We start from the raw sequence: 14,050 nt of genomic DNA on the forward strand, positions 1-14,050 counted from the left end.
CCTTCATTACATCTACTTGTTTCAATTATGTGAACATTCTTGTTTTTGTCTTTATTATATCTATTACCTGTGGTTGGTGAAGACATTTTGGACAAAGCAGACAATTGTATTTTAAAATACAAAAATGTAGCTTTTAAGAATTTTGGTTTCATGAAACAATGATAATTTTTATTATTAAACTTTATGAGAGAAATATTTGTGTTTAACTAAAGCAAAGCATTAATACACCCAAGTTATTAAAAGATCTTGAAATTATTAGTGAAAGACTAAGTTTATCCACTGGAAGTCTCTTTGAGATTTGTTAAATCAAATTTTTATATTACAATTTACCAAAGAGAAAAACAAGATACCCAAATAAGGAGAAAACTAAACTTCAATCAACTCTTATTCCTTGGCTGTAAGTACTGGTTACCTACACTTACCATGTCAGAATTTTCCTGATGAAATACCAAGGAACCAGATGTTAACCTCTGGTCCATACTCTTTCCTTTTTATTAATTCTGGAACCAACCAATGACAAGTGCCAACCAGGCAATAAAGTTATCATGTGAGAGAAAAAGAAAACAGAAATAACTTGTAAATAACTGCTGGTTAGCCTTACGAAATTAACTCTAATTTAGATTTCTTCTGCTCCTATTGCAAATTTTGACTGTAAAATAGAAATATTTATTCATCCAAATGCACAAATAAACTTGTCAGCATACAAAAAGTTGATAGTAATCTGCTATTTATGTATATGTTTCTTGCTTTGTTCTAGAACAAATAGTTTGTAATAAAGTATTTTCTGAAGTTGCTGGTGTTAAAAATGTCAAATACAACTAAATATATAATTTGTTTTACAATTACCTAACGCCAACACTTAAAAATACAGTCTGAAAGTGAAATTATTTCCTTTTTGTAACTTATTTACCTCTGAATTCCTCAAGTGGATTGTACATTTATAAACTTTTATGAATGAAATTAGAAAATAAACTATGATGATTTCTTACAACAAAGTGGGCTAGTAGTTCATTTGACATAAATTGTACTATTGTTAATATGTATACATAAAACTTGTCTTTCATGTCAAGTTATAGTCCTATTGATTAATAGTACAATAAGTAGCTGTGTTACATAGTTGGATGTATTTCATGTTGTAAGTTTACAGAAAAAATCAAATTAAGATTTAAAAATACTCAGTGTTTTATACATCCGGAAAAAGTCTATTTTTGGTCAGGAATTCTTTTTCAATACTATTTTTCAATATTGATATTGAAGTAAAAATGAAGAAATAAACAGGCACAAAATAGAATTAAAAACATAAAATGTAACACCAATTAGTTAAGATAAATAAAACAAAAACATGGATATATTTTCTTAGAAATAAATAAATAATCAAGTAAATCACTGATATCATGTGTTGTTTCACATCGTCACAACATGTACCCTAAGAGGAAACTGTTACAAACAACCTAAGATACATAGAAATGCTTATGTTCATGAAGACGTTATATGTCTGAAAACATACCTTGTTTTATGGTGCAATCTTTTTCCAAGTAAAATGTTATCACTTCTAATATCTCAATGAATTATGTTGTTAAAGTGTAAAAACTATTAGAATATAAATGAAATATGAATTTATTTCAAAGGCAAATATCTTAAGATATTAGTGTAATGTTAATTCAGTGCACTTATTGTATTCAATACTTTGATGGGGTTATTAGGGTGATATATAAGTTCTACCATTTGCTGCTAAGAGGTAAATGTTCTTACTAACAACAACATCCAAAATAAAGCAGGCCATGAGTAAAGTGTGGGCATTGTAGGTTGACACCAACAACCTTGAGTAACTACCCCTGGGTAATTTTAAACTTAATCATTTCTAAATTAAGGTATTTGGTGTTATGTCACCAGTGATTTTAATAAAAAATGTTCTTTAATCAGTGCAGGCTTTAAATTAAGATACCAATAAATAGTTTCTACTTTTGTTATTTATATGTTTCATTTTATATTTACAGTATAATATTAGGCTATGCTTTTGTTGCTAGGCAACATAACTAAGGCCATTGCAGGAAAGCACCATTTCCAAAACACACTAGATTTTCCATGTATTAAATGCTGTTATATAAACAAAAGTACCCAGCTATGCTCAGGTTATTAGGTTAATATATTCTATGTGATAGAGGTAGAATAGCCATTGTCCCAAGGGACATGGGTCCCCTTGTATGAAGTGTACAGGTTATGTATGACTCAGTGCTGGTAAGATGGTATGGGTCTCAACTCATAATGAAGTGGCATGGCTCCTCAAAAGGAGTCCAGTCCACCTCTGCTACTGTTATTGTGTATATTCTGAACCTACTTTAGAATAAAAGTTTATATGGTATGTATATCATTTGAACAATCAGTTCTTTCTTAATGTTACTCTTTTTCAAATTAATAAGTTGTATGATAGAATATTAAAAATGTGCTACATATTTAATATCAAAGGTACAAGTTTTATTTGATTTTTAGTACACTTGTTGAAGATGTGCCTCCATAAAATGCATTGGTGGGATGAAACTTTCTGTAATTCTAGAAGGAACCACAGACAGTTTACAATATGATAACCTCACCAATTTTGGATGTAAATTCATTATTACTATCTCTAATGTTATTTAAAATTTTTGTCATGACTAGAGAAATAAAAGTTTATGGAAGTAATCAGAGGTTTGGTAAGAAGATCTCTTCTACAAATAAAACCTCTTAATAGTTACTAATAACAATCAATATAACATACTTCTTTACAAACTGCTGCTATTTCATTTTCATAAACACAGGTTTGGGCAAGAACATCAGTCATAGAGCCAACTACTAAATATTCCATTATTACCTAAAGTTTAAACAAAGTTTAAAATTTCACTTACATTTTATTATTTAATAAAATTATACATAATAATGAGACAAAATAATTTATTTTCCTCTTTTAAGAATATTGTAAGTAACCATATATCTAATAAAAAAAGAAAAGTTTTTCAAACAATTGTTCATGAAGTGGGAACTGAGGTAACAACAGTCGCTTAACATTATTTAAGTGTAAGATTTTTATTATCTAGAAAGATCTGTGGTTCATAAAAAATATTACAAACTCAATTTCAAGTGTTAAGAAAGTGTGAATTAGCTTTGTTTTTGAAATTTCGTGCAAAGCTACACAAGGGCTATCTGCACGTGAATTAGCAAAGACCACTTTTCTACTTTTTAGTTACTTCTTCAATTTCTAACTTTTATTTTTCTACCTAAAAAGATGTTTTTCGTTTTTTTGAAGTACACTCTTTTTATATATTGGTAACTAATGCTGTAATCTGATTCCCAACAGTTATAAAAGATTACATTGGATTGTATTTTGTGTAAGAGACTGAAAATTTAATAATTTAATATTTATTGTATTACACACTAAACAATGTTTACAGTTTTGTAAATAACGCTACATTTGAGAGTACTGTATAAGCTGCAAATAATTTAACAAACTCAACCTTTCTTGAATAAAATAATTTCAATAACCATGTATATAACACTTTGTGTGAAACATACAACGAAGATGAATCAAGCATAATAAAAACTAAAGAGTGCTGGTTAGAGATAATATACTGGTAGAAACTTAGAATAGAAATATATAAAGTTATTTTAAAGTTATTTATATATGGAATAAATTAAAAAAGTCATTGTGTCAGAACCAAATGTGACTGCAACCTCCCACACTAAAACTGTCACCTATTACTTACAACTACAATTTAAACAAAGCAAATCTGTGAGAGTGATATATAAAAATATTCTTAAACTTGTAAAATTGCTTGAAATTGACCACTTAATTAAATAAAGACAATATGTTAGTGTACACTCCATAACAGGTAAGATTACAAATAAAAAATTAACTAAAATGTAACATTAACAACACTAACCCAAAGTTCATCACCAACAAGATAGCTATCCAAATAGTTGACGATGGTTTGGATGTTTATTTTTGTCCACTACTAAAAGTTCAGTGAAGATAAGCTCTTTTCTTGGTTGCTGGTTTACATTGATCTCTTTAATTGCAACTTAAGACCCAGTAGCAGTTACTATGGCTGTGTAGATAGTTTCTGAACCACTGAAACAATAAAAGTATCATTAGAATTTGTAATGTACTAGTACGTGAACATATTACCACATGCTACTTATAAAATTATTGTACCTTTTAAAAAGTAATGGATTCATACATGTTTCTAGTCTTATATTTTTGTAAGGTGATAGAACTGTATACTTTTCTTGTAAGTTTATTATACAGCAGTTAGAAAATTGTCCACAATTACTCTTTACTTATATGATTTCTACTCTAAAATAATGATAAAAAATAAATGGTGCATTATATTCACACAAGTAAGCACCATTCCTCCAAGTTATATTAATAACCTTTTGGAAGTGTGTGTAGTTGTTACATTCACAACATCCTCATAATTTGATGTTACTTTTGAATATTTAATACAACAGTTCTGCTAAGATTATATGCAGAAATTAATACATTTTAGTAAATGTATGGTTTTAATCCTCACAATATTAATAACACCATGTATTATTTTGATCTATAAACCTTGTAACCATTACTGTGATCACACTTTGAAAGTTCCTTGAAAATAATATATTTCTATACTGTTATTTTACTCTTCATAATTTGTCAAATCTCCTCTCTAAATCAAAATGTACAATTATTTAGTTACACATTTTTAACACTTTCTGAGTTATGCAACTATATTTGCTGGGACTGAAATAATTACAACTGAATACAAACCCTTATTGATGTAAGCTGTTTTTGGGTGAATCAAATTACCAACTTGTAACACTACATTTTTTTTCCTTAAACACATTCATTACTACCAGACATGTGAAGAGAGAAAAGAATACTGTTTTTCACACGCTCTGAATCCCTCAGACCCATGGTGTCCAACATGGTCACCACTTGCCACATGCCAAAACAGCTATTGACCTGTGGTGAACTGGTGCTATACTTCTACCACCTATTTTTTAGTATAATTAATTCTATTAATAAATAATTGAAAACATTACTATGTATTTTTTACCCATCTGTAAAATCACAGTTAATTTTTTTGGGGAGCAGTTTGGTCGTACATAAGTAGTTTAATATTTCACTGCATGTAGTAGGTCTACAGCAGCCATTCCAGATGTATGATAAATTTTTTATAGTGTTTTTCATAAATTGGTTTTGATTCATAATTTTAACACTTCAGATTTTTTAATCTTTTTGCTTATTTTATTTAGTAGTTACATTTTCTGTTGTTACATACTTTTTTAAATGCAGTTAAAGTATCTATGTAAATCAGATGCAAGTCTTAAATTAATACTGATCTTTTATTTTAGACAACCGTTATACGCTGCATCTGTTGTGTGGTAACACTTGTAGTTGTGTTTTTATTGTCATGTCATCCTAAAGTGAGGCTATTTTAAATCATTACAATAATTAGTACTTCCTTACAATGAAATGGACTGTAGTACAGTGCACTAGGTTCAGAGTTAGAATTAACAGTGTGGAATATGTATTCAAGTTATTGATTTCATCTCTATCTACACATCATCTTATTCAATTCTCCCTGAGCCTGTTGTAGTCCTAAGAAACCTACAAGACAGTAGTTGGATGGAGACTTTATGTTTGAGTAATGATTACTTTGGTGATTGCACAATGATATTAGCTTGGATTTCTTATTGTTCATGTTTGAAACAATTCTGTGAAAAACGTTTATGGATTTGTATTTTGCAGCTACTTATAACTGTGTGATAGCATTACTGTACTTGAATACCACACATTAAGGTCAATCTGAGGCTTAGTTTAATAAACTGAGTGCTAGCTCAGCTGGTGTGCTTTCTAAACAGAACAAACCATGGTTACTTGAAAATTTAATTTCAATGATTAGCCAAATGTCTCATCATCTGATTAGTGACATGCATGAATGGATTAAGAAGATTCCCACTATCCCTATCTACTATCTAGCAAAACCATAGCCAAGGGAACTGGCTTGGAGAAATCAGCATAACCAGTCGAAAGTTCACAGTTCCTCCTGCACAATTTCTCAGGCTTTGCAAAGTGTATTCACAAGTAAACTTGTTGTTGTTGTTGTAGTCTCATGTTCAAAAGCTTTTTTTTAGACCAGATACAGTTAATAAAAATGATTAATTACAATGTAATTTTGTAGTATGGATAAAATAACTTATGATTTTGTATTATTTAAAAATGGTTACATAAAAAAGCATACTTTTTTTTACATACTCCTTTTGGAAGTTTGAAACTAAGGTGGTGAAAATACATATTCTTTTTCACATATTTTTATACATATTATTTTTTACATACTCCTTTTGGAAGTTTAAAACTAAGGTGGTGAAAATACATATTCTGATACCACATGTCTACTGAATGGCTTAATATCATAACATTCATTTCAATTTCTATGACTCAGTGATGAAAGCTGGATAAAAAAAATTTACTTACCACAAAATTTTTCATTAAACATTTTCTTCAAAACACTAATTTCAAATCTGGTGGTTAAGGCACTCAACTCATAACCCGTGGGTTGCAGAATTGAATCCTCATCACAATAAACATGCTGGCCCTTTCAACTGTGGATGATGTTAAATGTGATGGTCAATCCCACCATTCACTGGTAAAAGAGAAGCCCAAGAGTTGGTGGTGGGTGGGGATGACTAACTGCCTTCCCTCTAGTCTTACATTGCTAAATTAGGGAAGTCTGGCACAGATAGCCCTCATAAAGCTTTGCTCGAAATTCAAAACAAATGAGTTTGGTTTTAAATTGGAAATTATAATTCAAATTTTAGTATTAATTTAATTAAATTTTTAATTTAAAAGTAAATATTGAAAAAAAATTTTAAATATCAGTTTTTATGCATTATATGATGTGCTCACATTAGAGTTTGTGATGTCCAAATACCAAGACTATAGTTTATTATGAGTTTGGAACTCAAATTACTGATATTGAGAAGTTATTATATGGAAAATTGAATCTCCCATCTTTTCTGCTTGCTACATTTACTGAATTAGTCTCAGTGCCCCTACCTACCTCTTTCTATTTTTGGAAGCACTTGCTTATGTACACTTACTTCTGAATATGACTCAAACAGAGCTAAGTTAGAGTTTTGTAAATTATAGTGCAATTCTAAGCTACTGATATAGTAATTTATGACCTTTTGTCATTTTGAAATGTACACATGCCAAATCTAAAAGATAATTGTTATTTTGTTTCACATCCTACTGTAAAATTTTGTGAGACTTGATATTCAGTACTGAGTCAAGCCCCAAATGAGTAAAAAGTTCAAAACTAGAAAATATTATTGTTTACTCTACATCTTTATTTACTGTTCTGTATTTTAAGAAAACTTAACTTTAAGAACTTTTTATAACTTATAACTCAATTGTGACTATTTTACAAAATACTAGTTCATACAAATACAGCCAATAAAGGTAACTTTGTAGAGACGAGTTTTAGGTTCTTGGATAAAGTAACGAGTGCACGTGTACTGCATCACAGCATCTCAAGTAATGTCAGTCAAAAACGGCTGTAGGGTCAATTTTATAAAAAGTATAAACATATGTATAAATGGATAATGTTATGAGATTTTAAGATATTCAAACAAAACCTGTGTGTTTTTAAATTATAATGTTTAGTCATTCTACAAAGAAAATAGTGTAATTCATTGGTAGGGTTAATTGAAAATTTAAAATGAATCTTCCACTGATCTTCAAATCAGCAAAGTTACCTTATGAATATTGATGTACTGTTTGTGATCTGAACAAAACTAACAACTGGAAGAAATTCTTCTGAACTGAAAACTGAGTGACAGTAAGCAACAAGAAGATAATCTTAGTTACCTTATTTTCAGTGTTTATTTAATTAAACAGAATTTTATGCATTAGTATATATTTCATAATGTCTACATGATACATTATAAATTACAGATGACATACATCATTCTCTTGGCTTCAGTATATTCAAGGACCATCTTTAACTTTGTTAAATTTGATAACTTCAGTCAACTTTAAATGAGCTATTACAATAAAAAGTATTTAATTAAATACTTTATTTAATACTGGAAACATGAAATAATAAAAACAATATATTTTTTTCTAATTTGGTGAACTTAAACAATGACATATTTAGTTACTTAAATAAGAACAAAGACATATGTTTACACAAAATAAACTTATCTCATTTTATTATGCACACACTTTTTTTGGAATTTGAGGACACTGAGTAGGATAACAACTATATCTTTCCTAAAACATAAGCTTGATGTATAATATTTTTCAAAATTGTTTGCTAAGTTCAACAGTTTTAATAAACTAAAGAAATGTAAGCAAAAATATAAAAGACTCTTTTCAAAATGATTGCAAAGTTATTTAATAAAATAAGCTAACACAATAATTTTGATCCAAATAGCCTGTATCTAAATGCGAGACATTACAGTAAACTATGACTGTAAAGATTTACTATAACTTCATGGTTGAATAATTACTGTAACGTTGCTCATCAGACTGCTATAATTTTATATTTCACTACTTTGATATGATGATCTCTTTATCACATCAATAAAGTTACACAAAAATTACGTCATAGCGAAACAGGCATGCTGTAACTAATTAAGACTGGAGATACTTCCTCAGGCAATGTTTTACATTTTGTACTTGTGAAGAATATCCAAGTTTTAACTAAAGAAAATACTTCATAACATTAATCTTTAAGTTTACCATAGATAGTTACACAAATGACTGGCCCACTGCCTATAACTTTTATTTATAAAGACATGTTCTAGCAAATATTTAAAAGTAAAAATTAGAGTTGGATCAAAATAAAATGGCTTGTTTCACATGAAAAGTCAATGTAAGTATTAGCATGATAAAGAGTAATATTATAATCTGGAATCATACCACTGATGAATGCAAGCAACTAAAAGTAAATTTGTCAAGTGTAAAACAAGTTCTGAAACATGGATCAATAGTTTTTCATGTTTAACTTTCATTTTCAGTATTGCTACAGAATTTAGTAAGTTTTACAGACTGATTGATATATAGGCCATCTAATTTACGTATATATCTTCAAACTCAAGTTTTATTGTGTGAGAAGACTACAACACCAAAATCATTCAGTGTCAAAGCCTTTACTGTTTTCCATGAATTTTTAATGTAATATTAACCAATTATTAGAAGAAAAAACCTGCAAATGAACAGACAAAAATATTATAATTAAAATTTCACTTGTTACTAAAAAGCAAAATTATCAGTTTGTAGGCACAAGGATGTTAATCCAGTTTGTTTGTAACAAAAGAAGTTTTCTAAGCTGAAATATAGATAGAAACAAGTTTCTTCCTGCAAACTGTTTTAAACTGATCACTTTCATGGCAAAAGAAACAGACACTTCATAATTATGTTACTGAAGACCCAATCCAGGAACTTCAAACTACTTTTTTCTAGCAAATTACAACTAGTTATGTTGTGATTTCACTTTCCTTTCACTTCTATGAAAAAGAGATTCTCATTTAACATTTAGATGTGTAGACATAACAAAGAAATAAAGATCTAGACTAGCACTTCCTGAAGTCTTGTCATCCACATCTCCCCTTTAATAAATGTGGTTTCTTGCACACACACCCTTTTTCAAATGAAGAGATACAATACACACATACAGATTAAAATGTTATATGTGTTGTTGCAATTACTTATAACTTCATTAATAAAAAATTATATTACAATGCTTAATTTTGCATTATTACACAATCAACTGCACCCTAACTGCTATTGTTCCCTCCACCTACACTTTTGGAAATGTTTATCAAAACCATATTAATTGTTCCCTTGTAAATAACACATACCCTAACTGTTTCATTCATAATATACAGAATACAAATAAGTAAGCCATACACTGGCCCAGTGGTTGCAGCTGTGAACAAGCTACTGTAAATCACTAAAGCTTCTTGTAGCCTTCGTAAGCAAAGGTATTAGAAAATGGCCCTTAGAAGGCGTAATTACGTCAAAGTAGAACACACGTGTCCCTAAGGAACAAGTTTCATTTAAATAAATTTAGAAAAGAATCATGGCACAGAATTTCCGTAGAAAATTTATCAATACCTTCAGATTTGGAAAGAGAGTAAAGTAGATTGTACTTTTATGCACCGTATCTCATGGTTTTAAAATTTTTTTTTCCAATTAACGTTTAGAATTGGCTCTAATTTAATATAATAACTTTTATCTCAGTAATGACATTCCAACTTTCTTAACAGTCAAAAAATAAGGGTTAATGTATCGTACACCTGCTCTGAACCTTTTTTGCCAGAGGCAAATGTCCTATAAGGAGAGATAGTTATACAAGTTATCATGTATAACAGTGAAATACCGCCAGTAGATAAAAAAATAATATTTTCTCAAAGTCCCAGATAATGTGTTTATGAGAAGAGTTAAAAAACACAGGCTGCAGTAGCAACCGTGCTTTAGGCTTAGGCATATTCCAACTCGCTGGTAAATCATTAAACGTGTTAAATTCTCGTGATCTTTAAACTAGTTTATTCAAAATATTGTGTTTTAATGATTCATTATTAGAACTAAAAGTAATAAATTTAATTGTAATGAGTCTCTTCTATTGAGCAACAAATTTGAGCTTCAGCAGACCACTCACTTGTATTTGGAGAGTTTGGTTTGTTTTGAATTTCGCTGAAAGTTTCATGAGGGTTATCTCAGTGTAAGACTAGAGGGATAGCAGCTAGTCATTACCATCCAACGTCAACTCTTGGGCTACTCTTTTACCAACCAATAGTGAGATTAATCGTCACATTATAACACACCGATGAATGAAAGGGCGAACATGTTTGGTGTGACCTGGATTCGAACCCGTGACCCTCAGATAACGAGTCAAGTGCCTAAACTACCTGTTTCGTGTCAGGCCGCCATTTGGAGGGAAGGAAAACAAAAAAAAATCAGAAAAGGAAGTGGATGATAAACTTGAGGAGGCTATAGTTATAGGTGGTTCCTTGACAAGACGTGGGTAAATAGGAAGAAAAGAATCAGATTTTGCCACTTAGGAAAACAGGTGAAGGATATAACTGACAGGACAGGCGATATAAAGGGGTTAGCAAAGATAAAGTTTTTGCGGTGCATGTATACGAGATAGGGGTCAGAGCTAAGTTAAACTGAATGCAAAAAGAAATTGAGGCAGAGAAACGTTTCGCATTAGAAATGGGAATAGAGCAGAGATACCAACTATTTCAAATGACTGAGCGTAATGATTGTATACAGAGCCCTTTATCATTTGCAGTCACTAGGCCTGACCAATGTTTCTAAGCTGTTTATTATTATATTATTATTATAACTATTATTATTTATTACTGCTATAGATTGCTCATTTATGACTGTGTTTTGTGTATTTGATAAATAAATTTAAAAAATTCTTTTGAAATTATGTCTTTTATTTAGTTCAGAGTAACAAACATACTGGTAAAACAACATTGAACATGCACAAACAGTGAGCAGAAAAAGCCTTTCTGTAACGACTAGTTTATATCATGTTTACGACACTTATTGTAATAGTTTTGCAGCTGTTGCAGCCTTTGCTTTCATGAGAATGTCTCTGGATGCTTGAGAGTTATAACAACATTGTCCATTTGACTGCATACACAGCCATATTTTTTCGCTATATCAGAGTCTGGGAACATTTTTCTGAATAGATGTCCTACATGATCGGCTACAGCTAGGGGTAAATTATGAGCCATGACGTGAACATCACTTCTGCATTTATGATTTCATATTCTTACTCATAAATGTCGTTATCTGCATCGCTTTTGTCTTCACCTCAGCCTTTTGTTGGTGAGATGCCGATTTTATATGTCTGGAACAATCGTTTATCCCGCCATGCGCCACAGAAAAATCGATATGACAAACTGTACAAAACGCATGACTGTCACTGACTTTTGATGCAATGACCGGATATTTTGTACTATACTCTTTCCTAAATTTGTGATTCACAGTTTTAGTCCTTTTACATTTGCCAGAAACAAGACAATCTGGTGAACGAAGCCTCTTTTTTTTCCATTTGTGAACGATCGCATTGGTGTTTCCATGCCGCTTAGAAAACGAGAAATACCCATCTACGCTAGCGCTGATTGGCTGACAAGTACTGATGACGTAACTATGGATTCCCCACGTATCCAATATTAAGAAGCACCGCACTCAAACTATTGGTAGACGTCGGAGATACAAATATTTTTTTATTATTTCAAGCATAAACATGATTATTGCAAGTAGCCATTTGGACTATGTCTTTTATTTATTATCAAAATTTATTTGTATCTCACTAGAAATTTTCTTTTCATCCCTTTCAAGCCCTGTGGGAACAATTTATCACTTTATTATATAGGCCTATATAATATATAATAATTTGGGAGTTGCAAGAAGTCTTAATATTTGTCTGTATGAGCGTATAGTCGTAATGTATGCACCAAAATCGTAATGATTACGCTCAAATCGTAATTGTTGGCATCTCTGTAGAAGTAGCCATAATGGTGGACGTATAAAAAATGAAATTGATTACTACAGCAGTGCATGGTTGAAGGCCCGGCATGGCCTAGCGCGTAAGGCGTGCGACTCGTAATCCGAGGGTCGCGGGTTCGTGCCCGCGTCGCGCTAAACATGCTCGCCCTCCCAGCCGTGGGGGCGTTATAATGTGACGGTCAATCCCACTATTCGTTGGTAAAAGAGTAGCCCAAGAGTTTGCGGTGGGTGGTGATGACTAGCTGCCTTCCCTCTAGTCTTACACTGCTAAATTAGGGACGGCTAGCACAGATAGCCCTCGAGTAGCTTTGTGCGAAATTCCAAAAGCATGGTTGAAAGAGGAAAATTTGACATAATGAGATAACTGAGAAATGGCTAAACATAAATGGTTTTTATGACACAAAATCTTTGAAATATAGGATTACAGGCTATTTAATAGGAATACGAGGGCTGTTCAAAAAATACGCGGACTGTTTGAATTGCGCGGCTCCAGTTGGTTCCAGGGGAATCCGCTTGGTGTCGCTAGGTTCGCACAGATCAGCTGATTACGACGCCATTTCCCGATTGCAGATATCTTCATTTGTGTATTAGCTACGCGGTTTTAAGTGAAGTGCGATTTTTTCGTTTGGTGGATTTCAGAATGAATGACTTGAAGGAGCAACGACTTGCCGTGAAATTGTGTGTTAAACTTGGAAAATCTGCGACTAAAACTTTTGTATGCTTAACACGGCTTACGGTGATGTTGCTGTGAAGCGTACGGCATGTTTCAAGTGGCATGAATGTTTTAAGGAAGGTCGACAGTCCATTGAAGATGATGAACGTCCTGGACGTCCTTCCACGTCAACTGACGACCCACACGTCGACAAAATCAACACCCTGGTGCGGACAAATCGACGTCTGACTGTCAGGGAGCTTGCTGAAGAGTGTGGGATATCAGTTGGATCTTGTTACGAGATTTTGATCGAAAAGTTGAAGATGCACCGCGTTGCTGCGAAATTCAGCCCTCAGAACTCGTGAGTTTTTGGCCAAACACTCGATCACTGTTTCCCCTACTCACCTGACCTTGCTCCTTGCGATTTTTTCTTGTTCCCCAAACTCAAAAGACACTTGAAAGGAAGAAGATTTGAGACAATTCCCGAGATTAAGGCAAATGCGACGAAGGAGCTGGAGGACATTACAAAAGAAGCGTACCAGGACTGTTTCAACAAGTGGAAACACCGTTGGGATAAGTGTGTGCGTTGGGGAGGAGAGTACTTTGAAGGGGTTCCAGACCTGTAACTTCTAAATAAAGTACATTTTGTTTTATGACGTCAGTCCGCGTATTTTTTTAACAGACCTCGTAGAGTACAAAAGAGGCAGAGGAGTGACATAATATGCAAAATATGAGCTAGATCCTGTTGAAGTTGAGGATATCAAAGATAACAGCAAGGGGATTAAATCCATTTGGGTTTCTATTTATCATAATAAAGGACAAATAATTTTAGTGAGAATTTGTTACAG

The 14,050-nt window shown here is 31.9% G+C and overlaps 1 long non-coding RNA gene across 11 annotated transcripts in view; it reads right to left on the reverse strand.

The window, feature by feature from the left end:
* LOC143249227 (uncharacterized) overlaps positions 1-11,138 on the reverse strand; it is a 70,113-nt gene extending 58,975 nt beyond the window's left edge. For 2 of the 11 annotated variants that reach the window (XR_013027650.1, XR_013027651.1), the window contains exons 1-2: positions 6,491-11,124; positions 3,915-4,102 (exon numbers count right to left, since the gene is read on the reverse strand). This is a non-coding gene — a long non-coding RNA (uncharacterized LOC143249227). Of the gene's footprint in view, positions 1-3,914; positions 4,103-6,490 lie in introns of all 11 variants that reach the window. The other 9 variants (XR_013027646.1, XR_013027652.1, XR_013027653.1 and 6 more) reach the window with 8 other exon arrangements.
* Positions 11,139-14,050: the final 2,912 nt, after the last annotated feature.

Source organism: Tachypleus tridentatus, chromosome 4 (genome assembly GCF_004210375.1).
Source record: "Tachypleus tridentatus isolate NWPU-2018 chromosome 4, ASM421037v1, whole genome shotgun sequence".
Lineage (NCBI taxonomy): Eukaryota > Metazoa > Arthropoda > Merostomata > Xiphosura > Limulidae > Tachypleus > Tachypleus tridentatus.